This window comes from Magnolia sinica, chromosome 10 (assembly GCF_029962835.1).
Source record: "Magnolia sinica isolate HGM2019 chromosome 10, MsV1, whole genome shotgun sequence".
NCBI lineage: Eukaryota > Viridiplantae > Streptophyta > Magnoliopsida > Magnoliales > Magnoliaceae > Magnolia > Magnolia sinica.
This window is the reverse complement of record NC_080582.1, coordinates 31,879,848-31,900,012: the sequence shown is the minus strand read 5'-3', so window position 1 is coordinate 31,900,012 and position 20,165 is coordinate 31,879,848. Positions and strand designations below refer to the sequence as shown.

The 20,165-nt window shown below is 43.0% G+C and overlaps 1 protein-coding gene across 1 annotated transcript in view; it reads left to right on the top strand.

The window, feature by feature from the left end:
• The first annotated feature begins 2,571 nt into the window (after nucleotides 1-2,571).
• The window catches only part of LOC131258264 (oligopeptide transporter 3-like), a 66,505-nt gene continuing 48,911 nt past the window's right edge, over nucleotides 2,572-20,165 (top strand). The window contains exon 1 of the mRNA XM_058259466.1: nucleotides 2,572-2,597. The gene's annotated coding sequence lies outside the window, so the exon portion shown is untranslated. The remainder of the gene's footprint in view (nucleotides 2,598-20,165) is intronic.

The following is a 20,165-nucleotide window of genomic DNA, read 5'->3' as shown; positions in this document are numbered from 1 at the left end:
CCCCCCCCCAAAAGAAATAATAATAATAATAATAAAAATAAAAAATTTGCAAGTTCAAGTGGCCCACATGTATCTGAGATGAGTCCCCACAAGGTGGGCTACAAAATATGTAAGGAGTAAGGCCATAAACTCAATTAAACACATTTTATAAAAATGGACAATAAGGTCTAGAAATAAATTTCTGTAGAAACAATGTTGTTGTCCCCCAACTTGTACACCTCATTAGAGTGGGTCTAGGTCTGCCAAAAATTAGGAAAATATGGGGCCAACCTCCCTCTACTAGTATACATCAAAGTGGGGTCCACAAAAGTGGTCCACCAACTTAAGATCAAACTGATATTTTAATTTTCACAACATGTAGAGTCTCTGGACAGTCCAGAAAATCAGAACCGTCCACCCCTCTCGGCCCACTCTTTTGGGTGATCAAATAGGGATGGATGGAAGTGAAATTTAACATACTTCTAGGTGGGGTCCACACCTCTAGAAATAATTTAACAATGGGGGTAAAACATCCCTCTAATCAGTCCATAATCCATGCCAATAACAACCCAAAAATAGTCCAGAATTTTTCTGGATAGCAAGGTATGTCTGAAAATAACTGAATATAACTACTGAGTAAAGGGGGAAATACCCCAATTTTTTTTTGTTATGGGCCACCTTAGTGGGCCCTACAAACATCCAGGCCATACCCCCTTCATAAAACCTATTACATGTATCCAATATGGAGCAAATGGGATGCCAATGTCCATATAATGGACAGCAATAGGTGTCCACCTTGCTTGGACGGTCTGGATATTCCAGGGCCACTAAGTGGGCCACACACATCAAAAATCAAGAATAAAATAAGGGGAAAATAAAAATCTAGCCACAAGAGAGGGTCTCCGCCACTATTGAGGCTCTCCCTTCATCACACACATACATATCATCCATTATATCATTTACAACCTAGATCTAGCACATGCATGCATCGAAAGAATCAAATCTAAGGTGGGGATGCCATCCCCACCGAGATCTAGGGTCTAGATGACCCCAAAATGACATGCATCAAAGAAAAAAACCATGATGGGGTCCATGGAGAATGGCCCCATCCATGGAACATGCATGCAAAAGGGGTGGGCCATTGGCCACACACATGGAGACTTGGAGAACTCCATCATCATTTAATGGGCCCCACAAGCTCCTAGAGATGAGATGAGGAAGATCTACAAATAAAAATCAGAAAACCTAAGCTAAGTGTGCACCCACCTCAAGGGATCTTCAAGATTCTCCTAGCAATGGACTCCTTAGGCTCGAAGGTGCATGGATCTATGGTTGAGATTAAAAGTTGAGGGTTAGATGAGGAGGGAAATGAGGGAAATGGTGCTGGAATTTTCAGCTAGGGTGCGACGGCCATGGGTGCTCTAGCAAAGGAGAAGGAGAGAAATGAGGGAGAGAAAGAGACATGGAAGACTTGTAGCATGGGAGCAATGATTTGTTTTCTAGAGAAGGCAAGTAATGATGGCCTAGATAAAAGAAAAGTCATGATTTACTTGGGAGAGATCTCCCATGCCTTGCTAGGGGCTAGAGCCTAGGCTAGCTATAGGGTAGCTAGGCAATTATGGATGGATGATGTCATGTATGCATGGGAAAATGTGCCAAGCTAGGTAGGTCCCACCAAAACACAATCAATGGTTCGAATAGAGAGTGACCTATATCTTTTGATGTACACGTCGGATTTACGCACGAGACGTGGCGTTGGAACCACGGCGTCGATGCAGTCGCAACGGTATAGGTTTCGGATTGATCCAGGTTGGGTTTACATGATGGGACTTAAGGATGATTGCAAACGAAATTTACAGGTCGCGGGTCGCCAAAATTTAACCGGTAGGACCGTGGGACCTATCGGAATAGAATGGATACTAGATTATGGGTCTGACAATATAAGTCTGAATAAAAGCTTTCATACATGCTAGGTATTATATACTTAGGTGTTTTATGCTATACCTGGAGGATTTGAGTTTCCACGCAAGCGGGTATATTTATGTATGTATATATACATATGTGTTTGTATAAGCATGTATATGTATATGTGTGTGTATGTATGTATATGTATTTATATATATATATATATGTATACGTGTGTGTGTATGTGTGTGTGTGTGTGTGTGTGTGTGTGTGTGTGTGTGCGTGTATATGTGTGTATACATATACACACACATACGTATATGTATATGTATGTGTATGTGTGTGTATATGTATACACATATACATACATATATACACACACATACATAATATATATATATATATGTATATATATATATATATATGTATGTATGTATGTATGTATCCTGATGCAGATCACCGTCCTTCCGATCGGGAAGTTCATGGCATCTTCCCTCCCCACCAGGCAATACAAGCTAATGGGATGGGGATTCTCCCTCAATCCTGGACCGTTCAATATGAAAGAGCACATGATCATCACCATCTTCGCCAATTGTGGTGTATCCTACGGTGGTGGGGACACCTCCTCGAACGGCGCTATCACAGTCATGAAGGCCTATTACAAGTAGAGATTGGGTTTTCTCCTTGACCTCTTGATCCTCCTGACTACACAGGTTCTCTCTCTCTCTCTCTCTCTCTCTCTCTCTCTTCGAGATGGGTTTGAAGATTGAAGTAGAAGGGCATGAGTGGGGCCCACTTTTTATTAGTTAATCCTGTCCATTGGTTTGTTGGGTAACTTTGGCTATGTTTGGATGCCTGTAAGTTTTTTAAGTTGTAACTAAGTTATAGGTAACCTACTTACCACATGAAAGAAAGTTATTGGTAATCCTGTTTGGGTGTAAGTTGTAACTGACTTACAGGTGACTTAGTTTCTGTGTTTGGATAACCTGTAACTTAGTTACATGTAAGATGTTTTATATTCACACCAACCGGAGTTTAGAGTATGAAATTGTTAAAAACTCAAATTGTTACATAGAAAAGTTTGGATAAAAGTACGTAATTTTATTGAGCCCATTTAGATGTCTAGTTGGACTGATTCTAAAGCTAAACTAATCATTATGTGAGAAACATTATTTTTATTATAGAATATAACAATAAATAAAAGCTTTCATACATGTTTAGGTGTTTTATGCTATACATGGAGGATTTGAGTTTCCCCACAAGCGGGTATATTTGTGTGTGTATATATGTATATGTGTGTGTATGTATGTATATGTATATTTATATGTATATGTATACGTGTGTGTGTGTACACACACACACACACGTATATGTGTGTATGTGTGTGTGTGTGTGTGTGTATACATGTATATGTATATATATATATGTATATGTATATGTATATATGTGTATGTATTTATATGTATATATGTATATGTATTTATATGTATATGTATTTGTGTATCTGTATATATATGTATGTATACATGTATATGCATATGTATATATGTATATATGTGTATATATATGTATATGTGTATACATATGTATATGTGTGTGTATATGTCTGTATATTTGTGTGTGCATGTGTGTGTATATGTGTGTGTATATGTATGTATACATATACACTCATACATGTACACACATATACATATGCATACACATATATATACACATACATATATACATAGATACATATACATATATATGCACACATATACATATATGTGTGTGTGTGTACACATATACATACATATACATATACATATATATATATATATACATATATACATACACATATATATATATAATATATATGTATACATATACATATATACATTCATATATATACATATATATTCATATATACAACCATGTATGTTAGTTCATCTTATAGGAATCATGACCGTTAAGAAGACGCGTGGTGTTCATGATTTAATATCCTCTACAAGTGCACTTCTTTCAGATAATTCTTTATCAAATCCTCATATTGCCGAAGAATCTGTAACAACTCTTAACGAGCAAGATGAGAATGAAGTCAATGAAGTAGGGCAAGCTGTTCCACCACCACCACCTCCAATTAACATGGCGGATGCTGGACATAGCACGCAACTCCCATTTATCACAACCACTATTTGAGCTAACATCGCAGGACCAAATGTTCAGTCATGGGACGCTGCCTTTGTGTTAGTAGTGCAGATGGCAGCAATGCTAAAACAACAGCATGATTAGTTCGCCGTTCAGTGGGACATGTTAGCCACCTTGAACCAGACATCCCAACACCACCGGAACACATCTCCACTAAGGTTTGATCAGCCTCATGAGGTAGACTTAATTGAAAGGTTTATGAAGCTGCGACGACCGGTATTCAATGATGCATCTCACCTATCAATAGCAGAAGATTGGTTGAAGCAGATTGAGTAAGTTGATGTACTGATTTGAATGTTTTGTTGTAATATTTTATGATGTAGTAAATTATACGGTAATCTGTGCCAAATCGTAAAAAATTATAATTGTACGTTAAATTTATTTGTCAAGACAACTATATATAGCAGTTATGAAAATGATACGTTCATAGATCATCTCTCATTCATTGCTTTTACGTAATGATGGTTGATCCTAGGGGCCCTCCCTGGAAGAAATATCGATCCTGGTAGAGCGTTACTAGATGAGGGCTATGCCCAAGCCTACCGAAAAGTGGAAGCCTACCCAACGGGTGGATGTGGATTGGCGACCTCTAATCCAAGTTTAAAATCAAATTAATATTTTTTTCCCCTTCATCTAGGTCTTTATGTCCTAATCATGAGGTAAGACATTAAATAAACATTATAGTCGGCACTAGGAAGTTTTTAATCATGAACACCTAAGATTGAGATCTGCCTATGCTTGATCATTTTGGGATCAAACCCTAAAATGATATGAAAAAATTGATGAATAACATGGATAAAACACATGCAACATGGTGAGAACTACAAAGCACCAACTAGTAGTGATATAGTTATTGTCACACCCCGAACTCGGATACTACGCTCACAAAATTCTCAATTGCCGAATTCAGCGCTGATAGCCTGAATAGAACCCCATTCTTGACTCCCAGCGCCCATACACCAAATTTCGATCTAGGGATCCTACAAGGAGGATTTTAAAATAAAATTTCATGAAGAGAAGCATAACCAAAAGCATAACCCATGACAATAACAAGAAAAATCATGATGAGTTTGGGAGGAGAAACCAATGTGTTAGGGGTCTAGGAGTTAGAGCCTAGGCTAGCTATAGGGGCTAGGTTTTCTAGGTGATGATGTCATGGATTGCATGAAAAATTGTACATGAAAAATCATACAAGCTAGGTGGGTCCCATCAAAATGCGATCAACGGTCCAAAAAGAGCGCGACCTACATTTTTTGATGTACATATCGGATTTATGCACATGACGCGGCGTTGGAACCGCGGCGACGATGCGGTTGCAATGGCATAGGTCTTGGATCAATCCAAGTCGGGTCTACTTGACCGAACTCAAGGATGACCGTAAACACTTCCCGAGGGCTGTGGGTCACCGAAATTTGATTGGTAGGACTACAGGACCAAAATGAACGAGATGCATACTCACACACACATGTGAACTCGGGTCAGGTCTCACAATTCTTCCCACCAACAAAGAAATTTTGTTCTCGAAATTGACAAAACCGAAACAATAAAATGCATAACATCATCATATATATATATATATATCGCAATCATCAATCACAATAGAAGGCAATACAAGTAATCAATCATTGAACAAATGTGGATAACGCTCCCTAATCTTGGCCTTGCATTCCTAAGACGCCTTGGCCTCCGAATGATGACCCCATTGCACCTTCACCAAGGCAATGACCTTGGTCCTGAGGTAAGCCTCCTCACGGACCTCGAGTAGCTACCAATTGATCATGGGAATAGTGTCCGACTCACATTTCCACAACATAGAAACATGAAACACGTCATGGATCGCAAACAACTCAGAAGGTAAGGCAAGCCTATAGGCCATAGCGCCCACGTGCTCAGTAATCTCAAAAGGTCTAATAAATCTCGGGGCAAGCTTTTCCTTCACACCAAAGTGAACCACGCCCTTCATAGGCGAGACCTTAAGATATATCATATCCTCGACTGCGAAATCGAGGGGTCGACGTCGACGATCAGTAAAACTCTTCTGCCGGCTCTGAGCTATGCCCATCCTTTGCCTGATAACATCAGTAACTTCTAACGTCTGCTACACAAGCGCAAGACCTAAGAGATGACGCTCTCTAACCTCGGTCCAGCAACTAAGAGATCTGTACGATCTACCATAAAGTGCCTTAAAAGGAGCCATGCCGATAGTCGCCTGATAGCTGTTGTTGTATGTGAACTCGGCGAGGTGCATATGTTTATCCCAACTGCCTGTAAAGTCAATCACACAAGCTCTGAGCATATTCTCAAGGATCTTGACCCTTTCGGTCTGCCCATCTGTCTGCGGATGATAAGCGGTGCGGAGATGTGAAGTGACCCCCAGCGCCTGTTGAAAAATCCTCCAAAACTGAGTCGTAAATCTGGAGTCTCAGTCTGAAACGATCGAAACTGGGACGTCACGCAGTCTCACTGTCTCTTTAATAAACACATTTGCAAGCTAGTCCATAGACCAGGAAGCACGCATTAGAATGAAATGAGCCGAATTCGTCAGACGATCAACGATAACCCAGATTGTATCGTGACCGGGCTGAGTCCTCGGTAAACCTACGAAGAATTCCATCGATACGTGCTCCCACTTCCACTCTGGAACGGTTAACGGCTGCAAGGGACCAGGGGGTCTCTGATGATCAGCGTTGACATGCTGGCATGTGTCACACTCGACCATAAAACTTGTAATCTGGCACTTCATCCCCTGCCAGAAGTATTGCCTCCACATATCATGATACATCTTCGTGGAGCCCGAGTGAATAGTAAGTCTTGATCGGTGTGCCTCGATCATCAGATCACGACGCAACTCTGGCACGTCCGGGACACACAATCGGCCTCTAAAGCGTAATCCACCATCAGAACCAATTTGCCAGTCTGACTGCTTCATGGATGTGGCCTCTACTCAGTACTCCTGAATTGACTCGTCCGTCTGCCAAGCCTTGATCACCCTGACCACCAAAGAGGGTTGAATCGACAAGCTCGAAAGCTAAACAATGGAAGACTGCAGACTGAAATCAAAGTCATACTCTAAAACATCCTCAAGCATCTGCCACTCATGCACTATCATCTCCGCCACCACGTTCGCCTTGCCCAGGTGGTACTGAAGGTCAAAATCATAGTCTTTCAACAGCTCCATCCATCGCCTTTGACTCAGGTTTAACTCGGATTACGAAAATAGATACTTCAAGCTCTTATGATCTGAGAAGAGCTCGAACCTGACCCCATATAGATAATGCCTCCACACCTTCAGTGCGAAGACAACTGCTGCAAGCTCCAAATCATGATTGGGGTAGTTTAGCTCATAGTCCTTAAGCTGGCATGAGGCATACGCCACTGGCTTCCCGTGCTGCATCAGTACAACACCCAAGCCAACTCTAGAGGCATCGGTGAAAACAATAAAACCCTCAATCCCATCAGGAAGAGTGAGAACATGAGCGGACGTGAGACGATACTTCAACTCTGTAAATGCCTCCTCATAGGCGTCACTCCAGACAAAATCGACGCCCTTCCGCGTCAACTGGGTCAGCGGTGCTACAATACGGGAGAAACCCTCGATAAATCGTCAATAATCCCCACTAGACCAAGGAAACTACAGATCTCGGACACGTTTGTGGGCTGGCCCCACTGACGCACTGCATCAACCTTCGAGGGGTCCATAACAACACCCTCCCTTGTCACCACGTGACCAAGGAACTTCATCTCCTCCCACCAAAAATCGTACTTCTCCAGCTTTGCATATAGCTGGTGGGTACGAAGGGTCTTCAGCACAATTTGCAAGTGCTCAGTATGGTCCTCTCGAGTCCTTGAATATACAAGAATATCATCAATGAATACCACCACGAACTGATCAAGGAACGACGGAAAAACCTTGTTCATTAGCTGTATGAATATGGTAGGCGCATTGGTCAGTCCGAACGACATGACCAGGAACTCGAAGTGATCATAGCGTGTCCGAAAAGCCGTCTTCAGAATGTCCTCCTCTTGGACCCAAATCTGATGGTAACCGGAGCGCAAGTCTATCTTGGAAAAATACTGTGCACCCTGCAACTGATCGAACAGATCATCAATATAGGGAAGTGGGTATCGGTTCTTAATGGTGACTTTTTTAAGCTCACGATAGTCCACACAGAGCCGCAACGAACCATCCTTCTTCTTCACAAACAATACCGGGGCTCCCAAGGTGAACTGCTGGGACGAATGAAACCTAACTCCTAGAGCTCATCTAACTGCTCTTGTAGTTCCCTCAACTCCAATGGTGCCATCCAGTATGGGGCCTTCAAGATAGGTGGAGTACCGGGCACCAGATTAATCTGAAACACCATCTCTCGACGCGGTGGCAAACCCGGGATCTCGTAGAACACATCCAGGTACTCACAAACAACTGGCACCTGCTCAATACACTATGTCACAGAATCCTTGATGACCAAAGCCAAGAAACTAGATAACGTCTCTCCTTTGGGCTCGGCGACGAACTGGAATACTGGCAAGCCTGGAATGTAAAACATAACTATCATCGCAGTACAGTCTAAGACGACACCATACTCCGTAAGCCAGTCCATATCCAGAATAACGTCAAATCCTGTCATCGGCATCACGAATAGATCAGAAGGAAGGAACATCTCACCCACTAACACCGGGCAAGAAGGTTAGTGACGGGTTAATACCACAGACTTCCTCATGGGAGTCGAAACAGCTAAGGTCTCAGACACGGACTTTGACGGAATACCGGTCGATTGACAAAACTGCTCGGTCACAAAAGAATGGGAGGCACCAGAATCAAATAAAACATGAGCAATGCAGGTAGAAAAGATAAGAATACCCTCGATGATTCCACCAGTCGATGACTACGGGTCCTGGCTTGGCGCCTGTTGCGCTGGATAAATTGGCCCTGAGCTGGTAGAGGAAGCAAACCGGAAGACTGTGGATCCGGAGTATGTGCCTGCTAGGCTGCAATACACACTCAACCCAAGTACTGGACATACAAATATCCCCTCTGCTGGTGTTATGGCTGCTGTTGTCTCTACTGAGGGGGTTTGCTTGGCTGCCTCTACTGCTGAGGAGGAGCCCTAGGAGCAGCAGGTGGAGGCTGTGCTCTTTGCTACTGCTGAGGAGGACAAGGAGGAGGCAACTGCAGTGGCCTCTACTACTGCTAAGGAAGACGAGGAGGAGCCAACTGCGGTGGCCTTTATTGCTGTATGGGGAGAGGGCACTCACGCCTCCGATGCCCGGCCTGTCCACAACCGAAGCAAACACTGGAAAAGGGGCCAAAATATGAAGCGGCTGGCAGTGCTGATGATGATGAAGAAGCTACTGACTAAGCCATAGGCCGTTGATACCCTGATCTGCCCCTCCATCTTTACTAATGGTGCTGCAAGGAACTGATGTAATGCCCTGAAATTCGGGGATCGAGCATAACTCAGTTCCCGAGCTTCAGAACATCACTTATGCAACATATGAAATGATGAATGTATGTTGTCTATATTAGTACATAAAACATGGAGTAGATTAAGCCAAAATGCAAACATAATCCAGGGACAGATGAAAATAAGCAAGTGGAAGACTGAAGAAACATGTATGTATATATTTAAGTCCCTGAGATATGTATGCTCTGCCAGGTCATAATTACAAGAGTTTATTTCAAAATATAAGTATCAAAATGAAATAAACCATTACAATAATAACCCTGAATCCCCGTAGCTTAGGACACGGCTTACATGAACCCGCTTGAGAATTGCATAAAGGAGAACACCTCCTCATCATCCTCATACTCCTGCTCTGCCTCGTGGGTCGCATCATGATCTGCATCTAAGACAGAGTCTAGTTGGTGTTTAAACACCATCCTAGAACGTGGGAGTGAGTGATCAACTCAGTGGAACTATACAGTAAAAGTTAACATGTTATCAATTCAATCAAGCAGTAATGATAAGGAAATATAATCAAACATATCCTAATTGCTCTTGTTAATGCAAGGATGTATGTAGAAATGATGCATGCCCTCGCCTGCACTCCCTCAGCGTCTTCATCTTACGGTACGCATGACAACCTCCGACAGTGCTCCACAACACCAAGGCATATGCAATGTGGTGCATGAACATGATTATCAAGTTATTATTAGTCCTTTTCATACAGCAGGATTGGGAAGCTAAGGTACCTTCCTTATATCAATTCCCAAACGGTGATCCATTCTAGGGTCGTCAGTCCTAGACAATCTCATACGATGTTATGGTTCTAGGTCGCTGCAAAGGGCTCGTCACCAATCAATGAAGGCCTTATCATACCTTAGTTGCCACAAAAAGGCTCATCACCTCGATGCAGTATTATGGTATGCTCGAGGTCACTACAATGGGCTCGTCACCAATCAATGTAGGCCGACAGCACGAATATAGTATCCCATACCACCATAATCGGCTCACGAGTCTGGATTGCTCACTGGTCACTACGGGGAGGCTCGTCACCCCAGCGTAGGCCGACAACTTGACCACGGTGTCCTATTCCACCATGCCCGGCTCATGAGTCTTAGCAGATCGAGGTACCATAGTTAACGGGATTGCACTGGTAAGTTTGGTACCCTAGATTCAAACAGTAGCGTCCATACATGATGAACATCCACCGGGACAATCGGGTTACTTGACGAGCTCGACTAGCATGAGCGCACGTTGAGTTGAACGACATGAAGTGCGCAAACACTCCGTGTGGCCAAACCACTGCCGACAACCCTAATACAACTCGGGTTTGTCAAACACGTCTTACGTGGTGAAACGACCTCAGCCACTAACTCAAAGCTCGTTACTGATTTTCTAGACTATTTCATAGTCCCAAACACCTTCAATTATAATAGATATTCATACCAGCAATTCAGAACAGTAATGAAACAACAATTCTAATCATACAAACATGTGAGCATTTGATGGATTTCAACTTAACATGAATTCACACCTAAGTAGTGCCTGAATTTAAACAAACAAAGAATGTAAATTGCACGTAGGAAATCATACACATCAATAAGATAGTTGAGAATCTCTTCTCAACGCCCATAAACAGGACAATATATTACCCACTTGATCATTCAGACATTTCTACAAACACTTAGACTACACATTCCAACATACATGACGTATGTTGGTGATAACACACATTAGGACAATTCCTTTCGCTAAGGAGTTGATACACGTACAACTAGCACAAACACACGACAATTAATCATGGCAAACACATGCTCATATTTCATACGTATACGATACTTTCTACCTATACATGGAATACACAAATCTCGATAAAGTTCATATATATCAGAAACGCAATATAAACATCGCATTTGGCATGTGAAATTTCACCCACAACAATAATAAACCATTAACTGACATTAAAAGCCTTGAAAACCATAACCTATACGAATATAGTCCTCACCTTTAACCAGATATGGTGCAATGGATTCGATTTAGATGATAAGTCTTCGTCGACGGTGAATAGGTAACCTAAGGCATGAATTAGATTAGCTACATCAATACTTAAGCTATTCTAACTTCCAAAACAGGTTAGGGTTTAATTGACTTACCCAAAAATGAGATTAGAACTGCCGGAATAACGATTCAGATGCGATGGATTAGGTACGTCGGGTAATTGGAAAGAATTCCAAGATGATCCACCAACTTCTCTCTCCTTTCCTCTCTCTCTCTTAGCTAGGGTTTGGAAAATTCGTATGGAATGTGAGAGTGAGGATTTAAGGTCTTTATATAGGCCTAAAATTGATGGAATTAGCCCCATGGCCAAGGTATACTTAGGTTATAACCAAATCGGGTCTATTTCGGTCCAACGGAGCACTTTTGGTGGCCCCTTTTCCACGTGCGGTTGGACTTAAGTTCCCTGACCATGGATCGAGGTCAGGCTGAGTTTTCGTTCCGATCGAATCTACAGATCAGCCGTGGTGGACCAGTTTCAGTTCAACGGTCAGGGTCACTCGATCAGGGCCACAAGTACATCGACATGTGAGGGACATTTCTCCTGATTCGAGGGTGTATTTGGGTCAAATTTTGACGGTCTGAATCCTTATATTTGGTCGGCAAGTGACACGACTCAGTTTACTTAAATTTGAATTTTATTTCTAAATATTTTCACGTTTCTCACACTCTTCGCTCCTGGCTCAAGTTGTGCATTTCTAGACACAGTTTGGAATTGATTTCCGAGGGGGTTGTCAAGTCCAGTAATGTGGTCATAACTGTATAGTTTCGGGGTAATCAGACTTTCGACGTGTGGTCCAGGTCCGATACGGAGTTTCAAGATGCTCCCGAGAGCAACTGGGTTTAAAGATGGATTCTAGATTTCAGGGTAATGTAGCATCAATGATTCTGCACGTCTTGGGCCATGCAGATCAAATTTAAACTGATTAGTGCTAATTTCATAAGCACTCTAGTTTAGCACTTGCTAATATTAACCTAATTTCTAAAGGATTTGGTCTTGGGTGATTTCTACCTAAGGTGATACTCGGGTCTTTGTACGGATTTTTCCGAGACGTTACAACTGCCAAATGAAGCTCTCCTCTTCTGATCTCCATCAGAATTCTGCTCTCTTAATCTCTCGGTCATAGCCCAGTCCTCCTTATAAACTAGTACCAGATGCACAACCTGGTCGAACGTCTCCAAGCAATGCCCTACTACACGGCTGCGAAGGGTAGGATGCAAACCAGTCACAAAATGATGGGCCCTCATCTTCTCATCGCTGGTGAGATGAGGAGCAAATCTAGATAAGGCCAAGAAACGGGCCTCATACTGAGATACAGAAAAATCACCCTGCATTAGGGTCTCAAACTCGATCGCCCGCTGGATCTGAACATGCTCAGGGAAGAACTTCTGGTCGAAATAGACCACGAAATCCTCCCATGTCCAAATGAACTGAGGCCTGACCATCCTGGATACGAATGACCACCAATGACGGGCCTCATCCTGAAGAAGATAGGTCACAAGGGATACTCTCTGATCCGCAGGACACTGTATAGTGTCAAAAATCCTCGCAACCTCAGTACACCAAGCCTCGGCGGTAGAGGGGTTAGGGTCACCGCTAAACCTCAGTGGATCATGCTGCCGAAACTCTCGAGCTATCGCGCTAGCACCTGGTAAGTTAAACTGCCTAGAAACCTCAATCGTAGCAGGCTGATGGGTCTGCAATGCAGTGGCAACAAGCTGCATCAGTTGTTAGAAATGGTCGGCTCTTCTAGGTACTGTCGAAAAGGCCGGAGCGGCACTCACCTCGGGCGGAGGTACGAGTGCTGCCGACGGGGTAGGAGCCTCTATAACAGGAACAAAATGCTGAGGAGGGGGAATCGGCGGGGTAGCTGGAGTAACTGAAGGAGTGGGCGCTACATGCTCAACAGGAAGAATAAGAGCTATAGGAGGAATAGGCTGGATCGGGACCTCAGGAATTGGATCTTCAACAATGGGAGCTGGATGTGCTCGAGTAGAACGGGTATCTCGAGTGCCTCACCCACGGGCACCACGACCATGGGCATCACGGCTACGGGTGCCATGACCTCGGGTGCCACGTCTAGGCGGCATCGTCTACAAAATAACGACGACGCAAGGAATCAGAGCAATTACAGGCTCAATATGGAGAGAAAGGAAGGTCTCGGGACACTACTTGTCCTATGCACTAAGAAGACATACGATATTATCCTGAGTTATTCCAGAATTACTTGTCATGCTTTGATATCAACTCTTGTCATGCTCCAGACTCGGTAATCGGACTCATAAGGAACCCGATGATCGGTTCTGACTGCAACAGCCTCCATAGTATACTATTCTCGGCTCTTGAGGCAGGTTTCGATCCTGGGATCCTATAACGAGGATTTCCATAATAGTATAATCATTTCTGATACGAGCATACCCAAGATCACAACAAGTACATCTGAGAATAACTAAGGGCACACGTCACAAAATCCACTAAGAATTTGAACTATTACAAATTTACACCAGGTTCAAAAGGACATCCGGAAGATAATAAAAAAGGGGAGAAAGTCAGCAACACTGGGTCCTCGAGCTCAGCTCTAATCCACGCTTTACCGCTTTATGGAACCTGCCTAGGATCACTTGCACGCATCAATCGTGCATAAGCTTATAGAAGCTTAGAGGGTGGTGAAAGTGTGTGACAGCTGTGCATAAAATAATAGTAGGATATGTAAGAAGAGAATCATGCTCAATGAGAATATCACTAGCCTTATCACGGTTTACAATGAATACGATGCAATGAGCACTGGGCGACATACCAAGGCAATGCATGGAGGAGCTTATACTGCCAATGCTAATATGATGCAAGTAATGCTAGTGCTCATATCCAAACCACATGTCAAATACATTTCCAATCATAAGGAAATCACTGGGGTCCATTACATTGCAGAATGACCGCAGCTCTACAGACCTGCATAGTCAAACGAGCGCAAGAGACCTCACTACCCGCCCGTGAATAGCCAATCACTAACGAGGCTCGATGGTAGCGGACCCATTTCACAAGCTGGTCAGACTCAACCTATTACTGCCCTCCCTTACAGGCGGATAAGGCCACATCCCTACCCAACCAACTATACGATAGTGAAAGTTGCGGCCTAACGGTACAAGGCCCTCGTACGCTCATAGTTTTCACTCGGTCATGGTGTTAGGGCAGTCCCTTGGTACCATGGAAGTTTTGAGAATTTCACCCATGGGCATCTTATGCACCTGATATGCTTAAGTATCATTTCGGGTGTCCACACATCCAGCCATCCACGAATATCCCTGTGGAGGCGAGGCTCTGATAAAGCAAGGGTGATATCATCATGAAATGCGATGCCAATGCATGAGTCACACATACAGATCATGCACAAGCTTCAGGTGCTCAACGTGCGCAAGGGGAGAAACTTTGTCCCTTTATGACCACCACACAATGCAATCAATTCACATAATGATGTGTTTGGGTCACAACGACGTAAGTGCATTACCTGTAGAATATGTATTCCTCCTTCCCAAGGAGGGACAATGATAAGATATAAATATAGGCAGGTACTCTAAGGAGAATGAAGTTCTCTTAGTGGGGGCCCAACAGTTTGGGATGGCCCACAAGCTAGGGAGTCCTAAGCCTCAAAAAAAGAAACGGGCCTAACAAGGTCCAAGGTGGGCCTTCAACCACCTATAAGGGCCTTAGGGGCCTACCTTAATGCCACCAGGGAGGACATCTAATCTCAACTAGGTCCCAAATGGTAGCCTGCTATGTATGTAAAGTAAGGTCTAAGGCCCAAAGCAAAGCATGGCCTAATGGGCTATACATAAAGCCCAACTCATCGGCAATATAGTGGGCCCTGAAGTAAGGTTTGGGCTCAACCATAAAGGTCATAAATCCATATATTGTGGTGGGCTTCATGGGCAACCCAGTAATTCATCTACATGGGCAAATTTCACATTTTTCACAAGTGAGTTAGACCCCATTTTTTAGCCTAAGTACAGGGTCAATTTAGTGGGTAGCCAGGGGCCCAACTTCTTACATATTATTGCTCATAAGCCCATCACAATAGATAGGAGAGTATAGGCCCAAGATTAATGGGCATATTTAAAGGGACTTAGTCCTTAAGGCCTAACTACCAACACAAAAAGGGGTAGCCATATATATCATATCACATAATGGGCCCTAAGGAAATGGCCCAAAACCCTCTCACAACATCATGGGCCCCAAAGGGCAAACTATGGCCCAAAAAAAAAAAACAAAAGCCACCAAACTTATGCATTGTAGTGGACTTAGAGGGCAGCTCATAAACCCAAGAATACATATGGGAAGGCCTAAACCGACAGTGTGGACCTTACCACATCACCCCCAAAGACTTAGCAAGGCCCTCCACAATATGCATCAATGTGGGCATTGCAAGTCAGCCCATAATTAAGCACTTCATGAGGGCATCAAGGATCATTAATACACATGATCAGCTTATGGATAGCCCATTGGGCCCGTGAATCAATAAGGTTAGCCCTTGCACAAACTTAGGCTCAAGGAAGAGTTTTCCAGCCCATTTGGGCCTATTAAACTATCTAAAAAAAATCTAGTTAATGCTAGCCCACAAGATCACCACAAAGGTGGGCCTCAAGGGACACTCATTAAGCCCAAAATGTCTAAAGAAAGAAGGCAAAGAGTGTGTGCAACACTCCCTTAAGTCTGGTGGGCCACAACGACTCCAAAAAAATCAACTATGCAGCAAATTTGGGCTCCTTGCTATAATTCCAGCCCACCCACTCCCTGGGCCTGCTGGAAATCTAGAAATTAATTAATCTAGATGGGTTACTGACCCATAGTGACCCACACATATCACAATGGGCCCCACCAGATGAACGGAGTGAAAACAACACATATAACAAGGTGGGTCTACTCTGGACTATAAGTCTAGCAGCACCCAGAAAGTTCTGGACGTCCCAGGTGGGCCTGGGCGTCCCAAGAGGGCCTGGATGGCTGGCCCTCTACAAACCTCAAGGTGGGCCTCACTTGTGGACATCCCTCAAGGGGATGGACCGCATCTAAGGGGGGCCACATAAGGGAGGATGGTTGGAGAAACACATACATCAAGGTGGGCCACACACATGGGACGGCCAGCCAATCCTTGGGCGCCCCCAAGGGTGGGACACCTAGCCCATTACAACACTAAGGTGGGCCCCAAAAACTCCCAAAATTTAACGATCCAAGTGGTCCACATGCACCTAAGATGGGCCCCTACAAGGTGGGCTACAGAATGGTAAAGGGGGAGGCCATAAACATTTTTAATTAATTTTTTATACAAGTGGACAGCGAGGTCCAGAAATAATTTCTGCTGAAACAATGCTGCTGCCTTGACTTGTGCACCCCATTAGAGTGGGCCTAGGTCTGCCAATATTTGGGAAAATATAGGGCTAACATCCCCGTACAAGTATACAACAAGGTGGGGTCCAAAAAGGTGGCCCACCGTTTCAGAAACAAGCTGATATTTATGTTTTTACAACATGCAGAGTGGCTGGACAGTCTAGAAAATCTGGACTGACCAACCTTCTTGGCCCACCTTTTTGAGTGATCAATCAAGGGCGAATGGAGGTGTGATTTAACACACATCAAGGTGGTGTCCACACCTCTAAGAATCATCTATCAATGGGGGTGAAACATCCCTCTTATTAATACATAATCCTTAACCAAAAACCATCCAGCAACTGTCAAGAAAATTTTTGGACAGCAACACATATATGAAATGAACTGAGCATGGGAACCACAATAAGGGGAATCACCCCATGAAATCAGTGTTGTGGTCCACCTTTGTGGGCCCATAAACATCCAGGCCAATTCCCCTTCATAAAAATCCATTGCATGCATCCGATATAGAGCAATTAGGGTGTTAATGTCCAAGGAATGGACAGCCATGGGCGTCCACCTTGCTTGGACGGTCTGGATATTCCAGGGCCCCCAAGTGGGCCACACACATCAGAAATGAAAGATAGAATAAGGGGAAAAAAATGAAGGTCCAGCCACAAGAGAGGATCTCCGCCACTATTGAGATCCTCCCTTCATCACAACACATTCATGTCATCCATTAGATCATATACAATCTAGATCTAGCACATGCATGGACTTAGGAATCAGTAAAATGGTAGGAATGCCTTTCCCACCTAAATCTATGGTCTAGATGACCCCTAAAGGACATGCATCAAGGAAAAATGCCATGATGGGGTCCATGGAGAATGGCCCCATCCATGGAACTTGCATGTAAAGGAATGGACCATAAGCCTCAATCATGGAGACATGGGGTACCTCCATCATCACTCGATGGGCCCCACAAGTTTCTAAGGATGAGATGAAGGAGAATCTACCACAAGAAAATCAGAAAATCTTAAGCTAAGTGCACTTACCTTAATGGATCTTCAAGATTCTTATAGCATTAGACTCCTTAGGCTCCAAGGATCATGGATGTAGGGTTAAGATTGAAAGTAGAGCGTTAGATGAGGAAGGAGATGAAGGAGAAGGTGTTGAAATTTCTACCAAAGTGGGACGTTTTGGGTGTTCTTGCAAGGATAAGGAGAGAAAATGAAAAGAAAAGAGAGAAGAGAGAGAGAGAGAGATGTAGCAAGAGGGAAATGATGAGTTTTCTAGGAAAGAGAAGGCATACTTGTCTTGGCAAGAGAAATTCATGATGAGTTTGGGAGGAGAAACCAATGTGCTAGGGGTCTAGGAGCTAGAGCCTAGGTTAGCTATAGGGGCTAGGTTTTCTAGGTGACGATGTCATGGATTGCATGGGAAATTGTACATGAAAAATTGTGCAAGCCATGTGGGTCCCATCAAAATGCGATCAACGGTTCAAAAAGAGCGTAGCCTACATCTTTTGATGTACATATCAGATTTACGCACGAGACACGGCGTTGGAACTGGGGTGACGATGTGGTCGTAATGGCATAGGTCTTGGATTAATCTAAGTCGGGTCTATGAGACTGAACTCAAGGATGATCGCAAATACTACCCGAGGGTCGCAGGTTGCCGGAATTTGATCGGTAGGACCGCAGGACCAAAATGAATAAGATGCATACTCACACATAAACACACATGCGAACTCGAGTCGGGTCTCACAACTTAACACTAAGAACCAAAGGCTTATGGTAGGACAACCTTACTAGAACGTTTGTAAGTATTGAAAACCCAAACCAATAAAGAGGCAAGGAAAATAAATTAAGTTATTACAACATTCACCACAAGTGCATAAAATAAATTACACCATTCACCACAAATGCTCAAAATAAATTACAATATTCACAAACATAAGCATAAGCACATTCAATCATCCACCACAACTCTAGGAATTATAGTGGTTCGTTTGTGTGTACATCAACTGTTAGAAAACAGCCACACATCTACTCCACTCTTAATATCCACTGCCTCGGGATGTTAGCGTTCACTATGAAAAAGGTTTTCCAAGGTTCATCTTAAAACCTTCACAATTATGTCTTTAGTTAGGCTTACACAATTATAAAAACCTCACACTGAGATTTTCTGGATTACCTCAGGTAAAACCGAAATGAGATTTTCTAGCTCAGCCTCACAAACCTAACCATAAAAGATGTACAAAATGTAAATGGTACTTATCTTGAAATTCTCCTTCTAAAGAAGCTCGGTAGAACCAATCCGATGTAGACAAAGATGTTCATTGTCTAGTCTCACAGATGGAAAGGTTCTAGTTTGAAATGATTTTTAATTAAATCAACTCGGGCTACCTTGATTTGATTTTGATTTTAAGAAAGGGTAAAACACAAATCCCTTCTTAATAAAAGATTGGAATGAAGATCACAAAATCAAATTACAAAAGTTAATAAAGAGAATTTAAAATGAGCACAATATATCTTAATAAATTTACAAACTTATCTCTCAGAGTGGTGTCTTTATTTTTCTTAGAATGAATGAATAAACTCTGAAATTTGTGCTCTATTTATAGGTAAAAATACTATTCACTTGACTGGTATAGGGGTCGGTTCAACTAGTTGAACGACCAACCAAATTTTAAAATTTCTAGCGCGATAAGATAAGATCGTTACTCGACTGGTCGAGTGGCCTGCACAACTGGTCGAGTAGGACCAGAAAAGCTTGCTGGACTTTGAGTCAAGCCTGCACGACCAGTCAACACTGTTCACTCGACTGGTCGAGCAGTCTCCAGGACTGGTCGAGAGTCCAACAGAAAATTTTAAAAAATTGTAACAAACCTTGGACTGGTCGAGAAAACTCTTAGATTGGTCGAGCCAGTACTTGGACTAGTCGAACATGGTCTAAGACTAGTCGAGAAAATGACCTATAAACTTATGAAATAACCCACATAAAATATACAATGAATATGACTCAACCTATGGTCAATCTAGGGTCATCTATACCTTGTTTGTGAGTTGGAAGAATTGAAACATCATTTGCTTTAGAACATTGAATTCTTGTGATACGAGAAGATTGAGTTTGATCTCTTGAACTTGAATTTGAGTTACACTTGAGTTCTTGAGTCTTTAGCGTACAGTATTTGAACTTCAAGCTTGAACTTGAGTTCTTGAGCCTTATTT